Source organism: Pinus tabuliformis, chromosome J (assembly GCF_031772625.1).
Source record: "Pinus tabuliformis cultivar Carrire ecotype Pingquan chromosome J, CPIR1, whole genome shotgun sequence".
NCBI lineage: Eukaryota > Viridiplantae > Streptophyta > Pinopsida > Pinales > Pinaceae > Pinus > Pinus tabuliformis.
Genome location: NC_142295.1, coordinates 1,325,512,621 through 1,325,529,117, shown reverse-complemented (window position 1 = coordinate 1,325,529,117; position 16,497 = coordinate 1,325,512,621).

Here is a 16,497-nt window from a genome sequence, read left to right as displayed (position 1 = left end):
GGCTTGCCTACGACAGATCACTTTCTATCGACTTCAGCTCATTATCTAGAAAGATGATCTAGAAATCATTAGTACCTTGGGATCTGCATGCCTCAATGGAAGGTTTCTCACCTTCGACGATAGGTTACTTCATTGACCTTCGATCAAAGGACTCCGTGACATGTTCGACATCAACAAATCTATTCACATCTCATGGATTGTACTGAGTACTTTGAGAGCCATTGACATTACTGGTGGTTTCTCTCACACTTGTTAATAGTTTACATCATCGACTGGTAATCAAGTGGTTTCTACCATGTTTACGAGAAATTCTTCGGCGTAAATCACAAGATAAATCATTTGTTGACGCGTTTCGAACCAACAAGTGTGGTTCTTCGTCAACGATGAACCACACTTGTTGGTTCGAAACGCGTCGACAAATGATTTATCTTGTGACTTACGCCGAAGAATTTCTCATAAATGAGCTGAGACACACAAGTTACAACAGGCATGAGTTTGCTAACTGTGTGTCGTAAGGGCGCTTGAATGAGAATCATCTCTCATGGAAATAAATCTTCTTCTATCCTTATCATCGTCAGAATCCAGATAATGTGGTCACTTGCAGGGTCTTACTCTATTTGTATATGACCTATGTTTGAAACTTTGATCGTTTGGCTGATTGGTGTCTACACAAGCAGTGAATAATGAAATTTGGAGTAGGTCCTTGACATTTGTGGTGCAATGCCATGATGCTTGATTATAAAATGCAATATTTCCCTGCAACTTTGGTAGTGTTGGATGCCTGCAGAAACATGAGAATTGGCTCCGCTTCTCATCCTTGTCATTTACCATTTTTGCATGTACTGGGAATGGAGTCAAATCTTTGATGATGTGAATTCTGCAACAGATGCAACACGTTTCAAGTTTCATAAAGGATTTTGGGATGAAGTGGACAATAAATCGAACAAGGAGACAGGGCAATGTGCATCAGCAGTAAAATTGTTTACCAAGTTCAAGTGCATAAAGAATAAATACGTTGTAGGTAAGCAGAGTTATTTTCAACAGCTAAACCAACATGATAAGGAGCTTCTTGGCATACTTGAGCAAATGTTTGGAAATGGTAGCTGTGTCACTTCTGATTCAGATATTAAAGGACAAGAAAAATCTGGTGCTCCTTTTTCAGGCAATGAAATTGAAGATAAGGTATACAAACAGAGTAGAGTCTAAGACTGTGTTTTTGAAATTACACAGCAGTTTCGTAGCGCGCTACGAAACTGCTGTAGCTGCATGTTACAATTGAGTTGATCAATTATGATTGACAAAGCGGCAAATCTTTTTGAAAGATTTTGTCATCACACAGGTACATGAGAAAGGCTTATAGCACATCAAGGATGTGGCACTCCATTTTGGGTAATTAAAGGATAAAGAACATGGCTAATTACTTCCGAATATCTTTGAGGAAAACAAAGGCATAAAAATAGGGACAGTTTCCTGTTTCTCAGCAGAGGTAAAAGGATACGACATTAAAGGCCAGCAAGCAGCTACAAACATCCATCACAGCCACCGCCAGAAGGGAACCAGATGTCAAAGAACAAGATCTAGATCTCTAAAAACTCCAGTCAACAGTCAGTTGTATTTATTAGTTAGTTAAAGGTTAATAGGTGTCAATAGAAGTAGTTTTCGAATTCCCCTCATGCTTGAGGAGGAATATCGATCAGTTAGAATAAGAGCTCTATATATAGCTGTAACAGCAATGTAATCAGGGTTGGAAAATTTTATGATACAGCTTGTATTTGGCTTATGTAAAGACTCATTTTCAGTAATATAATTTTGACTTTACTTCTCAGGATTCATGAGGGATTTCTTATGTTCAGAATGTGTGATCTTGTCCTTTCCATAATTTTACAGTGGTATAGATGTATAATCACTCAGAATTCACTGAATGTGCTCTGATTTCCTGTATGCATATATAAACTGTGGTCCTATATGAGTTATGTTCTGAATATCTAAATGCTGAGTGCCCTGACTTCTATGTAAGGTTGAGTTCACTGTTAAATTGAGGTGTTGTTGACTCCATAAGCCCAATGGATAGTTGTTTAATGTATTTCCAGCATTCATATTTTTTATAGTTGTTCTATAAGAGTTAGCCATCTTATCTTTAATCAAAATCATTAATCCTTTAAGAGAGAGCCCTCTCAGGTTGAGGAGGCTAAGCCTCAGCCTAAAGTAGGTTTGAAATAGTTACTTGAAGTCTTCCTAGTCTGCAGCCTTCCAGGGCTTGATTTTGAGATAACACATTGAATATTTTTACAGGTTCCAACCAGGCTCTCCACAAGATGATCCTCGAATTCCAACCAGGCTCTCCACAAGATGATCCTCAAAATGATAAAGTGTCCTCCTAAGCAAGTCTCAGACCTCAGCTCTTCAAGTCAAGCTTTGAAAATGAGAGAAAGACATTGAAAATAAAAAAAGCTCTAGTTCCGCACTTTCTCTCACAGTTGCCTGCGGTCCCGCACCCCCTATTCACGTTACCTACGGACCTGCTCGCTCTTTCCCAAAAGGAGTGGGTGTGGACCCCTGTGAAAGTAAAAAAGGCGCAAGTTTATTCTAAAAAACTCACTTTGGGTTAATTCTAGATGATTCTAGAAGGAATTTTGATGTGGATTGTTCGCTCTTAGGTAGTTCATGCATCCCAAAAGAGAAGGAGCTAATCCCTTGATGAGAGGAGCTATCCATTTGAAGGAGGGCTTTATCCCTTTGAAGGAGGACCTAGTAACTTCCCTCCATTGCACTATAAATTAAGGCATTGGACTGGTTGCTAGGGAGGTTAGAAGCTGAACATTTTTGAGGGTAAATGCTGGTGGAATTGAGACTTCCTAGTTAAGCTTGAGAGGAGAGATCACATACCTTTTTTGGCTTCATTGGGAAGAGAGTGAAACTTGTCAAAGTAGAGGAGACTTCTTGTTGGACCTTGGGAGGAGCTTGTATAGCATCAAGGCACAGGTTGTAAAGTTCTTCTTTGATTTGAATTAATGCATTCAGATTCATTTTTCTCAACAAATTGTCTTATGTCATTTGTTTCATGAATTCCTTGATCATCATGATAAGTATGCTTTATGATATTGGCTTTTCAGGTGCTATTTAATTTGTTTGCTTGTTTGTGTTTGTAGATTCGCTACAAGGGAGCTCATTTGGATCAAAGGAGCGAGGCTTCCACAAACTTGCATTGGACCGAAGGTAGGCCTAAAACACTTGTTTGCCTTTGTTTATAAATTGCATATTTAGAGAAAGATAGTTTTTGATTGGCTTTCTTGTCACTAGATATCGTTAGATTCTAGGAAGGTCAATCTTGTCCGCAAGATTGACTCATTCCGTGTGACAGGGGGAAACCTCATGTAGGAACATATCTTCCAGTTGGGGGACATCTTGTTATTGGATCCTATCCACCCCTTGGTCAAACGCCTCAGAGAGGCTTAACACAACCTATCAAAACTCAACCTCTTATTAATTCCCATTCCCAGGAATGGCTCGTACTTCCTGGAACCATGCTTATGGCGGTGCACCTCAAATTTCTTATAGTCAACCTATTCAGGGTGTACCACATATTGCCTCTAGTCAGTGTATTTAGGGTGTACCACAAATTTCCTCTGGTCAAACTATTCATGGTACACCTTAAATACCTATTGGTTAACCTATTCAAGGTATACATCAAATGCATTATCAGGGTTATCCTCAAATTCCAATGGGTCAACCTTTCCAATGATTTCCACTCACAGGTCAACATGCTCTAGGTAACCCTAGATTTCCTCCTCCGACTTATCCTGGAGGAATGTAGATGCCTACGGCACAACCTATTGTTGGATAACTGGGTATCCTCCTTCGAAAATTAGACCTTATGGCCCTATGGCTGGTTACCAATATCCACAAGCCGATTTCAATAGGCAGTTACCATTTATTACTATGCTATATCTACCAGACTTGTCCTGGATTACCAATGATCCATTTTATCCTCATCCTTTATGGTTGGCTATTCCTATGAATCTACCAATTGACATACCAAAATTCGATGGTAAACCTAGAGAAGACCCATCGAATCAAGTATTGACTTATCATCTATGGTGTTCTTCCAACTCCCTATATGATGACTCTATTTGACTACATATTTTATAGCATCTCTTAGAAGTCCTACAACTAAGTGGTATATCAAATTGTCACAAGAATCCTTTGGTAATTTTAACTCCTTGGAAACAACATTTTTGACTCATTTTCAACTACCAATTTGATATGAAATTTGTACTGAACTTTTGAATTCATTACGACAGTCATAATCCACAAATATTTCTAATTATATACATGAATGGAGGTGACATCATCATTTAGTTAAATTTTATATCCCATATCAATGACTATCTAAATGGTTTACTAAGTCATTACTCCTTGCAATTACTAAAGATGTTGCCAAGGGTGGAGTTTTTACAGAGGAGTAGGCTATTGCTCATGCTTATTCTTTGGACCTTGTTTATTTTCAGTCTAACATGCTGTATAATAATATTCCTGATGCTTCTTGTCCATGGAATACTATACCACTAGCTTCTATAGAATCTCATGCTAATTAGAATTGCCATCTCACATTAGGGAATCAACGAAGATAAACCCAAAAACAAACTAAAAATCAAAAACAACAAAAAGAAAGAAATCGGTTATCTTGCATATATAGTGCACCTCACTTCAGCAGTTTACGACTCCCGGATTGACAATTAATATAGCAATTTAGGACACTCTAAATTGACCAAACAAAAGGCCAAGTGAATAGCTTCGTAAGCCAATTCAATTGGATTAAGTTGTAGAAATTTTGAATAATATGAAACATATTCACAGAGATTATCCTGATTATACACTTATAAGCAGAACATGTATAATGCATAATCTCCTCTACGTTGATCATCAATTTACAGAAGCAGAAACATTCACAGACGCACATAGAAGCATCAATCAAACTCATTAACACAGTATGTATCCCGGGGAAAGCATCTCGCTAAAAACCCCAACTATCTGTATATTATATTGATTGAATCATGTAACATTACACAGCATAATACTTCTCACAAGTATCTCCACCTGTTACACACAATACAACTCAGATCTGATCTCCAAATCTATTCCACTGCTTGCCTGCCTCTCCAGCTCAATACCTGCTCAAGAACTGATGAGAATGGCTTCCCAAACTCATATTTCACCTCAAAATAATCACTCACACTTTGTTGGACGTGAGAAAAGGCTACAATACTGGGAAAATACGTGAGAAAACTCATTGGCATACTCAATCCCTTGATTGTGCAAGATCTGGTGCACAACTATAGTCACAACTGATAGCAATCTGATTCTCTACCACCTGTCCCTGTTGAACTGAACATGCACTGACATGCAACTAAGTTAACTGATGTATTCTATAGTTGTATTATGAGTTAATAACTTGTGAATTAATTAATAACTAATTCACCCAACTCATCTCTAGTCTATTGATCAGTTAGACTAAATACAACCAGTTTAACAAAGCTAAACTGAACACAACTCCATCAACTGCACCTCTAGTCCACTAAACTCAACTCACTTGAGTTCTAACTGAAGTCCTGCATGCAAATATTAGTTATCCCATAGGTAACCACGTATTTACCTCTGGGATCTGCATGTACCACATCCGTAGCTCATCCTGAAGTGCTCCAAGAGAATAAGACCAAGTTTATAGTCCAAATATTATTATGAGACAATAATATTTGACTTTTCTATTTTTGACAGCCAGTCTAAAAATAGACTTTGATCACTCACACTGTGATCACTCACACTTTCATCAAAAATATAAGTCCATCTATTTTTCCCAACTTGACCAATCATCCATAAACAGCAACCTGCAATCCATAGACATGATCCATATGTCTAAAAATAGACTTGCGCCAAAAATGGGCCCACTTAGTGAAGGCGACTCTTTTCACTAAGCTCCATCATCTTGTTGCACTCTCAACAAGCATTTCTTGTTGCACACTTTTCAACACTCCCTCTCAACAAGAAAGGCTTCCTCTCAAACCCGATCCTATAACTCTGGAATGTTCTCCATGCAACACATCTGGCCGGTCCACTTGCTCTGTCATCAAAGTCTCTGACTGTTATTGCCTCTGTCGACTGAAACTATGCATCTCTGTGCTCTTCAGTATCTGACTGCTCTAGCCTCTGTCACTTTGATCTCTGACTGCATCTGTGCTGCTGCTGGTTCTATCTCCCAGCATTGCATCCGCACTGCACCTCCCAACTGACCTCCCTGTTGGGATAGAAACACCCTCTGATGCTGAAGCTCTACCTGCTACTGACAAGTGCTCCCTCTCTGACATCTGCGCTACTGCAAAATCTCCATGCATCTCACACCATTGCACACCTCTCTGTGCCACCTAGCACTGTGCAAAACACTTGTGCCTCTCGCATTGCTACAGCCTGCTAGCTATGCACTGTCCTGGGATTCCCTGCATTGTCGCTCTCTTTGCCGCTCCATCCGCATCTGTCTCTACCCAATCAGTCAGTTCCTGCTACTACACATCTGGGGCTCCCGTAGCAAGGTCTCATCCAAGAGGTTGGGTACCTCAAGGATCCTGCCCCTCCTCCTTGGGACAATCAATCCACATCACCCCACCTCCTACCTGGAGGTATGGCTGCATGCGATCCCTCAGCCCACCTAGCTCGAAGTTTCCCGCTACTGGAGGTCTCTGGATGAGTAGATGTCTCTACTCGATCTCCTCTCAGCTTCCCCTGTTGTGGCTCCTCCACAACCTCCTGAAGTTGCTGCACCAATCATGGCTCCTCCACAATCGTCTGAGACTTCTTCTGGCTCCGCAAGTTGAGAGATAATATACGCTCCCTCTCAACCACCAAGTCTCCATCAGTTGCCTCGCTACTCAAGGCTTTGCATGCATCTTGAACCTCAAGAGCATACAAGTTCTTGACCCGTGAACCAGTCTGCTTCACCTGTCTAGTGATGATGTGTCTAAGGAAAACCTTTCCCTTACTAAAGACCACATCATAGCCTCTGTCTTCCAACATCGCGATCGACACCAAGTTTCTCTTCAGTCCTGGTACATACTTGACATCGTTCAAGGTAAGGCGAGCTCCATGCTCCCTCTGAAAAATAACCGTGCCTACACCTGAGACACTATACTTCTCATCATTACCCATCCCTATGAGTATCTGGAGATCTTTCTCCTCCAAAGTACTGAACAAACTTTTGTCACCGATCATGTGGAAAGAAGCTCCACTGTCAAGAAACCAACCACTTCCCACCATGGATGAAACCATGCATGCGAAGAGTGTATATAAGCTAGTTACTATAGACTAGCTTACATTTTATGATTCTAATTCATGTACCACATGTAGTATACTTTTCATAGGTAAAACACCAGTTCCTTATGAGAATGTTGGTGTGGGTTTATTGAAATATTCATCATTGGTGTGCAACAAGAAATGCTTGTTGAGAGTGCAACAAGATGATGGAGCTTAGTGAAAAGAGTCGCCTTCACTAAGTGGGCCCGCAGGCTATTTTTGGCGCAAGTCTATTTTTAGACATATGGATCATGTCTATGGATTGCAGGTTGCTGTTTATGGATGATTGGTCAAGTTGGGAAAAATAGATGGACTTCTATTTTTGATGAAAGTGTGAGTGATCACAGTGTGAGTGATCAAAGTCTATTTTTAGACTGGCTGTCAAAAATAGAAAAGTCAAATATTATTGTCTCATAATAATATTTGGACTATAAACTTGATCTTATTCTCTTGGAGCACTTCAGGATGAGCTACGGATGTGGTACATGCAGATCCCAGAGGTAAATATGTGGTTACCTATGGGATAACTAATATTTGCATGCAGGACTTCAGTTAGAACTCAAGTGATTTGAGTTTAGTGGACTAGAGGTGCAGTTGATGGAGTTGTGTTCAGTTTAGCTTTGTTAAACTGGTTGTATTTAGTCTAACTGATTAATAGACTAGAGATGAGTTGGGTGAATTAGTTATTAATTAATTCACAAGTTATTAACTCATAATACAACTATAGAATACATCAGTTAACTTAGTTGCATGTCAGTGCATGTTCAGTTCAACAGGGACAGGTGGTAGAGAATCAGATTGCTATCAGTTGTGACTATAGTTGTGCACCAGATCTTGCACAATCAAGGGATTGAGTATGCCAATGAGTCTTCTCACGTATTTGCCCAGTATTGTAGCCTTTTCTCACGTCCAACAAAGTGTGAGTGATTATTTTGAGGTGAAATACGAGTTTGGGAAGCCATTCTCATCAGTTCTTGAGCAGGTATTGAGCTGGAGAGGCAGGCAAGCAATGGAATAGATTTGGAGATCAGATCTGAGCTGTATTGTGTGTAACAGGTGGAGATACTTGTGAGAAGTATTATGCTGTGTAATTTTACATGATTCAATCAATATAATATACAGATAGTTGGGGTTTTTAGCGAGATGCTTTCCCCGGGATACATACTGTGTTAATGAGTTTGATTGATGCTTCTATGTGCGCCTGTGAATGTTTCTGCTTCTGTAAATTGATGATCAACGTAGAGGAGATTATGTATTATACATGTTCCGCTTATAAGTGTATAATCAGGATAATCTCTGTGAATATGTTTCATATTATTCAAAATTTCTACAACTTAATCCAATTGAATTGGCTTACGAAGCTATTCACTTGGCCTTTTGTTTGGTCAATTTAGAGTGTCCTAAATTGCTATATTAATTGTCAATCCGAGAGTCGTAAACTGCTGAAGTGAGGTGCACTATATATGCAAGATAACCGATTTCTTTCTTTTTGTTGTTTTTGATTTTTAGTTTGTTTTCGGGTTTATCTTCGTTGATTCCCTAATGTGAGATGGCAATTCTAAAAGTCAAGTATGGATATAAGTGTTCAAGGCAATGATGTCCTTTACAATGATTTCCAAACTTCAAGATTTTCAAAAAGGTTTTAAAACTTGCAATGATGAAATCAATTCCTAAAAGAGAATGAAAATGTACCACTATTCTAATTAAACAAACAGTGAGCTAGTGACCATGAAACCCAGTATCCTTGCTGCTATATAAATATAAAAGAAACTGAACTCAAAGAAATTCAAAAACTGCGAGCAAAGTAAACTAAGATCACATTACATCAACTCATATTCTGACTCCTCACCATTCGACTCGCTCTGGCTTTCGGAGGTAATCATAAACAACTTGAGCAATCTGATATCTAATTTGCAGAAAATAAAACTATTGTTAAACTACACACTCATGCTTCAATCCCTCACCATTCGTCTCGCTCTGGCTTTCGGAGGTAACTGAAAATGACATGAGCAATTCAATAACTAACTTGCAGAAAAATAAATTAATATCAAACAACGCATCATACTTCAATCCCTCACCATTTGACTCGCTCTGGCTTTCGGAGGTAACTGAAAATGACATGAGTAATCTAATATCTATCTTGCAGAAAAGTAAATGAACAAAACTGAAAGAAATAAAACAGTGCTGGAATTAGAACTAAGAAAATAAATCAGCAGAAGGACAAGAATAATTCTATGTCATTAGTCATTATAAAGCTATGTGCAAATTCCCGGGCTGCCTATTGTAATCTGAAACAAAGACACTGATCAATTAACAGCATTAGAAAGCATAAAAACTATGGACAACAATCAACGTGAATACCATAAGCAGTACAATATATACAAGTAAATGATTATGGCATAAGTAACATAAAGAAATAAAGCATGAAACTATACATCAATTAACAAAACCTCGGTGTGTACAAGGGCCCTCTGCACAAACTCGGGCAATCAGCGATCAACCATGAATTGAGCTTATAAACAGAGTCTTCTCATGTATTAAAATGCAGTCATAACATAGAGATAAAGTCATGACAGTGGGCTCGTTAACAGTCAAAATTACATTACAAGAACTAGCTACTATGCGTATGAGAATGATTTATTTATAACAGAGGATGACATAACTACTTTCCTAAAATCTGTGCTGATAAAAGACACGTGAAGCAACCATGTCCAGGAATCTAGCATTATGGTAGCCGTGAAGATTAAATCTAAGGAGTTTTGCTGTTGGATTCGGTTCATGGAGCAGTCCATAGGTGTTAACACGTCTCCTGAGATTTAGAAACGGCCACGCAAGTCTTCACGTGGTGAAAAACAGAGTTCTGTCACCGTAGGACTCTTAGGTTAACCACCGCTTGACTATCTTTGACCACGGCCTTCTTTGACGGTTTCGACTGAGCCAATAGGACACGGTCCATGTCCACGTCATTTGCAACTTGCCCATGTGGCCGGATTCGCCTGAAGACACCTGTAACATAGATTTTAACAAAAAGGTTGCGGAAAGTTGAACTAGCTACGGAAAGTGACAAGATTCCACAGCTGAATGAGCAAAAATCTAGATCAAACAGCAGACACATGACATAGTTAGGAAACCACTTTATATGCTCTTTTTAAACTAATATGCAATGATTTAACAGCTTAGGAGATCCAGATAAATGGAAAAAAAGGTTAGAAAGGTGTATAGGGAAGGTGCAAGTTTGGGGCTCAACACCTTTGTGGCTGCTTCAACATCTATTGATCAAATGACCATGGTATTAAAATAAGTATTCTCTTTTTTTTGCTAAAGCAAGAGTCATACCTTCTATTTCATTAAATCGGAAAACAAATTACATAAAATACAATAGTCCCAAAGGAACTGCTGGCCAAAGAAATATCAAACCACTTAAAGCCTAGGTCACCGAGCTAAAGGCTTAAAAGCCGAGCCAAGGTCCCACAAACAAAACTACAAAACCCACGAAATACAAACAAAAGCCGAGACCGTTCGATCCCCCCTCAGAGATCTTACGAACAAGGCTCAAATCGGGGCAAGAACATGCATCCACTTTAAAATTAGAATTGGACCCGATGAGGAAATAGGGACCATTCTAAAAGGATTTCGGGTCCGAATGGGGGGATAACCCTCGAGCATGTAGTCCACCCGAAATCCACCAATTCCCACCATGAAGCGCAACAAGTATAGAAGATAACGCTCACTCGGACCTACATACGTTTCCTCGATCGTCGAATCTCCTCACCAGATCCAATGACGACAGAAAATATCACAAGACCTAAAATCACGGAGAATTACCGCGTGATAAACACCCTGGACCCACCAACATGCTCGCTTATTCTTGACCGTAGATTCGTCATGCTTGATCCAACAGCTGTGGAACATATCGCACGAGCCAAAAGCACTGAAAATTACCGCGCGATGAGGGCGATATTCCTTCCTGTCCCTTGGCCACGTGTTTCTTTGTGAGTGGAATCACTCCCAACTCCGAAAAACCACTTTCAGCTTGAAGGGCCTGCGATAAACCAGAAACCACCCTGCGAGCGGTATTGCCACCACAGAAAGAAAAACTGGGGTTTTGAGTCTGCCGAGAAAGCCAGGATTCCGGCCCCTCGCACCAACCCATCTCCTCGGGCGACTGAACCAAAGGAAGATGAAAATTCCTCTATCCAGCCGTCTATCCAAGAAACAACGTCTGTCGAGCAACATCCTCCAGAGACTTCTATGTTTGTTCTTGCCAGGGTTGAGGAGGCCGACAGTGACCTGCATCCCAAAAATGACCTCACTATGGAAATAACACTTCATAAATAAACCAAATCAACTAGACCTCATCTCCATGGATTTGTTATGAAACACCATTCTGTCCTCATCCACCTGATATTGACAATGCACCTTTAATCTATTCTGAGGCATCTCTTGCCAACTCAGCTCGACCTAGATTTTGGTGCAGAGCATCCCTTGATTGGCCAGCATGTCTGCCAATTTATTTGTCGTCCTTAGCACATGGGTAAAACTCATGGTACGTAAGTGTAGTAGGTGAAGCTGAATCTGTTGAAAGACCTGAAGCAACCTCCAGTGTTTTGAGGCTTTTTTTGGCTCTGTGCCATAGCTGATTCTCTTCACTGAGTTAATGATTAACTCAGAATCAGCTTCAACTATTATATTCTGGAGATTATTCTGCTTCAGGAATTCTAAACAATGCTCAAGAGCCATTAATTCTACTATATTATTAGTGGCTCTTCCAAAATGGCAATGGAAAATAAAAAGGATGCAGCGATTTTCATCCCTTAACACCCCTCCAAAGCCAACTATACCTGGGTTGCCTTTTGAGGCCCCATCAAGGTTGTATTTCAAAAAACCCTACAGGGGGGGATGCTAGTAATCCTAATTAGTGTACAGTTTCATTACCTTCCTATCCAAGCCCTGTGATATGAGCCCCTGCATACTCAACTGAAGAAGTATCTGCATTTCAGCTTTTGAAGGTGGATTCTTTGGGGAAGTTCTCACAATAGTACCTAACGTCTCCTTAAGTTGTCTTAAGATCTGGTCAAAAGGAAGGACCTGTTGAAGCCCTGAAAATCGGGTCTATAACAAGGGGGATACCCACCCGGTCCAGACCTTGGTTAGCAGCTCCTTTTCCGTTTGGTGTAGTGGGTACGACTGTGAATATGGGACCAGTTTCCCAATTTCTCTGTGTGTGTGTGAAGGACTGATATTTCTCTTTCTAATAGTTTCTAAATGGAATACTTTTACTCTAACTCTAATATAACAATATGGAAATTGTATTCTAATAATTAGAAATATCTAAGTCTACACTAACCCGGGGTGTAATCCTTCTGTTATGCGATCTAAAATGATTTCAAATAACAACTGGTAATAAAGATCATTCAACTGTTATGAGAAAAGAATTCAATAAGGATGGACCACTTCGTATAAAAAGTTAGACAAAACAGTTGTGAAAAACATATCGCATAATAAGCTACTCATACATTAAGCATAAATAAATAGCTATCACCGTACAAAAGTGCCAAATGATAACTCAAGAATTCACGCATCAATATATAAACAACTAAACATGAATATCACTTTAACACAAAGGCAGAAATAGTTAAGAGATAGAAGTACCATTTATAACTAGTCCTACTCATGAGCTTCAAGCGATAATGATTTATCTATTCTTGATCTAACATCCACTAAGAGTACAAAAGTGCAACATCAGTAGCAGATATCAAATGAAAATATCAATAAATCCTGTTCCATTCATTCATCAAAACCTCCTCAGAGTGGACAAAAGTGCATGTTCTGGGGATAAGTTTTTGACAAATTTTAGGACCCTTCTCTAAATGCATGGGAAGGGTTTAAATACTACTAAATAACTCTAAAAATAACTTATTACAAAAATGTAGGTTGCGGTTTAAATGACCGTCCTCATTTCAGGAAAAATAAAACAAGACTAAAACTAAAATTGAATCTAAAATTAAAACTACTTCTGTATCTGCTCCTTGAAATCGCACGCATTCAGCATTTTTTTGAGAAGAGTCGGCTGGCCGACTTCCGACTTTAGCTGAGCTGAGAAAATAGAATCGGCGAGAGCTAGTGCCATCTTCTCAGCAGAATTGATGATACACTTAAGAGTCATCCACTGGGTGTGTGGTTTTACCAAGTGTGCCCAGTAATAATCCCAATTCAACTTGTTTAACCCTTGGATTGATTCTGCCTTTCTTGAGCTTTCTGTTTCCAGTCTGTCTCTATTGTTTCTTTCTTGCAATTTTCGAGGCTTGCAGGTGATTGAGAAATTAGAAGTTTTCCTTTTTGAGAAGTTTTTCTCAGCGAGCGCAATTGCTAATCGGAAACTGCCTCCATTTCTTGATCCGGGCTTCCTTGATGCGTTTTTCGCCTTTTGCGCTTTTTTCTTTTAGCGGATATAAAGCTCAAAATTTGCAAAAATAATGATTCCGTGAGCTCTTGACTCTGAGTCTTAAACTGTCTATTTCTGATATCAACGTTGTCCAGTATCCTTTTAACCATGTCTGTGTATGGGAGAATTTTGGGCCTTGCTGCTATCCGGTGTAAGAATGAACAAGCTATTTCTGTGATAGATGCCTTAGAAGAACTATGTGAGCCTGCAGTAGCAGTAACTTCCATTACTCTAGGATTCTCCTCCTCAAGTAGATTATACATGCCTTCCCACGTAGCAATACCTGCGTCTCTGTTACAGGCTGTGTCTGTATACAATGGTGCCATTTCTTTCTCTTTAGAACTCAGAGCTTTGCTTTTCTTTCCCATAATATCCTGCGTACTGCTTTGTATCGTTCTTTGTTCTTCGTTCCTGCAATTTACAAGTGAAGTGAGAATAATGATAAGGAAGGTGATGGGAAAGTTTTAAATGCCGAAGACGTATAAAATATATCACCTTACATGAAATGACTTTTCGATAAGCACGAAACCATATTCCATTAATAACTGGCAACTAACTCATTTATTAGCATTAAAGCGCATAACCAGGTGTCGGTTTATGGAAAATACTTTTTTGAACCACGAGCCCGAAAGATCTGCGATGAAGCGATTTTTTGATTTGCTTCGCAATATCGTAGATCACAACATCACAGAATTACGATATTGCTTGCTTGCTATATCGCGAACTTTCAATATCGCATTATCGCATAATCGTGGTATCGCATTGCTGCTTTATCGCAAAACTGAAAATCGCAATATCGCAATATCACAGTATCGCAAGAACATAATATATAACAATCTTTGTTAACCTGTTTTCTGTGAAATGCGATTTGCGATATGCGTCATTGCATATCGGCAAATTAAATTATTTCAACATAAGTTGTCTTTGATGTACGCGATGCGATATTTGTTTATTATCACATATAACGATCTCACAATGTTAGAATTCAGCTTGTAATGAGGTATCCTGTTATCTTTTTGCGATGCGATATTTCCCAAGGAAAGATTTTGTCTTACCTTATCTTAGAACTTAGATTTTTTAGATTTTCCAAGGGGATTTCCTAAGCTTATGATGGTAAGTTTTATTCGAAAAGGAAATTCAAGCCCTAATTGATTTTTGAATTTTTAACTAAGGGTCCCCTCTTATTTAGTATTAGGAATAACACTAAATAAGAAGGGGGGTTGTTGCTGGCCACAACAATTGGCGATTCACTTGGAAGAACCAGTGATCTCTCCTGTTCTTTTGAATTTTCAAAACTTCCAAAACAGAAAATTTTCTAGAAATTAAACTTTATTAAGAAAGATTAAGTACATTATGCTTTTACCTATCAATGATATTTTGGTTCTTATATTTTCAACTTTGATTATTTACTCCCTCAAGCTAGTCCTTCTATCTACATCAGTCATTACTTGGTTTATAAAGATAAAAACAAAGCCTTCTCTGCAAATCAATTTTAAATATTCTCATTTGTCGTAGGTAGAGCCTCTGCTGCCAGCAAGCGTTTATAGCTTCAACAGGGTTACCTGTTACCCATCAATGCTCCTGTATCCCACTTAGAGAAATTTACAATTTTCAAAGAGGAATCCATTTCCACACTTATTGCTTTCATTTTCTTTTTTATCCTTAAAGAACATCGTCTTGGTTTGGTATCCAATTCATGACACAACCATTCACTTATTTATAAATTTGCTGAACAAGCTGGCTCGTGATGAGACCCCTTATCTTATGATTGCAACAATCTTGAGTCATTGCCCTGTTGTGGTATGCAGTATTGGCAAAGTCAGCAAGCTATAATATCTATGATCATGATAAGTCGGCTCGTGATGAGACCTCTTACTCTTTAAGTTAAAGTGTATCTTTGGATCATTCTCCGAATGTTGTAGTTTCCTAGGTGGGGAGGAAGTCATTGTTTCCTTAAGATAGCTCTGGACGACAATGATAGAGTTTTTGAAAAGAGCTTTTCTACAGAGAATCTTTATTTTATTATTGATACCTTTCATTGGACTGATATAAAACAATTTCTAACTAAAGGTGGCTTTTCATCAAAATTTACAAAGTCGAAACTAATATCATTTCTAGGCCTAGAGTCTTTAACTATATCTTTCAATAGTAATGATCAATTTTTCAGAAAGAATTCTATTTATACAAGTGAAAAAACAAAATCTAGAAGAGAATTTGTGTTTTTTTTCGTGAATATCAAATGTAACCATTTACAACTGGTTTTATTATGAAAAGAAAAACAACTAGTCTACAAAATAGAAGAATGATCTTCTATGGAAAATATTTTTTGAGTATCTGACCATTAACAGGTAAAGAATCTCTTCTCCCTGTTAAATCCTGTAACATGAAAGTGGACGGACCTATGACTTCTACGATTTGAAAAGGACCCAACCACATTCTTTGAAACTTTGTATGTTTCCCTTTTTCCTCATGAGCCTTGTCCCATTTTAAAACAAGGTCTCCTATCTGAAAATCTTTTCTGGATATCATATTGGAGTCAAAAGAGGCTTTCACTAATGCTTGATGATGAGCGTGAGTTATCTTAGCCCGTTCTCGTTGTTCTTCTAACTTAATTAATTCTAGCTGCCTTAGTTGTAAGGAAGAAGTTGGTGCTTCATCAATATATTGAACCAAGGCTAAAGAGGAATTGCCAAATGTGTTGGAAGAACCAC